This window comes from Vicugna pacos, chromosome 17, assembly GCF_048564905.1.
Source record: "Vicugna pacos chromosome 17, VicPac4, whole genome shotgun sequence".
NCBI classification, from domain to species: Eukaryota; Metazoa; Chordata; class Mammalia; order Artiodactyla; family Camelidae; genus Vicugna; species Vicugna pacos.
The window spans coordinates 16,768,584-16,770,398 of NC_133003.1; positions in this window are offsets into that span (position 1 = coordinate 16,768,584).

The window sequence follows — 1,815 nt, forward strand, 5'->3', positions numbered from 1 at the left end:
AGCCTCTTCCTCCAGTGAGCTGAGATGTCTCTTAGCTGGATTTCAGTTAGATAATGTTTATGTGCTCATTATTTTGTTGAGTGCATCTTTTTTTCCCTTTTGTTTGCAAAAGTAAATCTCAAGCCCCGTGTAGATGTCAATTGATTAAGACCACATTCAGCCATGTGTGGATAACCTCTCCATTAGGGCAGGAGGGGCTCCTCTGCAAGGATTGTTCTTCACTCCTTGCTGAATGTGGATCACAGGTTCAGATCCCAGAGTATCTGGGGTACAGGGCCACCAGGCAACACTAAAAGCACATGGGCTCGAAAAGAAAACAATACCTTTGTAAGCTGTTCTAACCACCTTTTAAAGATTTGTGTGTGTGCTTCTAATATAAAAAGATTTGTCTCTCCTCCTTAGCTTCCCATTCTATTTCACCATCTCTTCAAAATCATGTCCCAGAAAGCCTGAAAATTCACCTTCTGGCTATGCAGAAAATTAAGCAGACGCAAAATCAGTGGAGAGGCAACTCTGAAGTTTACATCTGAGGATTTGCCAATATAGCTTTCACATATTGTCTGATTAAAAATAGGACATTCTATTATAAGAAAATAAAATTACCATGGCAACATTTTCCCAACACAGTTCCTAGTCACATGAACTTGTGTTTTTTTTTAAAGTGACACCAAGGTGGCTTAAGAACAATACACCACTAGCAATGACCAAGCACAACTGAATTCCCTAAAATGGCATCCTTACTTTCCCAATCGACTCACTAACTCTCGCGATGATTTCTGACTTTTAACAACTGCCAAAATAGGATTTTTTATTTATCAAGACCACATAACTCAACCCAAAGTACTCCATGCAACTGTGGTGGAGCTATTCAGATTCCAGACTTCTACCAAGAACAATCCAAAAGACAAACTCCCCAAGTGGCCTCCTGAATGGTACTGGACAACCCAGGTTGAAATTTCCAGAGACCAAAGGGATCACATTAAGATCTAGATTTTGGAAAACTATTATCAGTCAACATTGACAATGAGAAAAAGCAAAGTAACTTTTCAGAACACAGGGTTAATTACATCTTTATACAGCTTTGAAAAAAAGCTAACACACAATTCACTCTTATTCATAAAAAAAATGAGGCCATTAATCTAATTAAGAAGACTGGGAAAGGTGCAGGGAAGTAAATGATTTGGGAGGTCTTCCGAGAACAAGCACACAGGGTCAAGTACTAAACAACATCATTCAATTGACAGGCACTTGGCTACCATGTACAAAGCTGATGACAGCAGCCTGTCCCACCTGTGATGTGAAATGTCTCTGTGTGGATCTGCATGACTCACCTATTCCAGTCTGTGGCCGGCAGCAAGGAATCCTGAAATTCTCCTTTTTGCTCTTGCTTATAAGCTTATGATCCAGTAGCACTTGTTACTCAATTAATTTTTAAAATGTTCAGCTATACCCTGCAAATAAATACAAAACACTTCTGTACCCCCATAGTCCCACCACCATAAAAGGTTATATGTAAGTTAAATACACTCAGCTTTCTTAGCCATTTTTGCAGCTTAAGTGTGTCCTGACCCTAGATGATGATAAATTCAATTTATATCCAAAATATATTTAAATATTCTTAAGGTATCATATCAGACCTAAGTTATCAAAAAATGTAAACAAAATTTATCTAGCTTATAGTTATAAACCACTTTTTAAAGTTTTTAATTCACCCTGTACTAACCCTCTAAAAAAACTAACCATGTCACATTTAGACCGAAAAGCTGATACGGATTTTTAAATGGTTCCTCAGAGACAACTGCCAATTACTAAAGC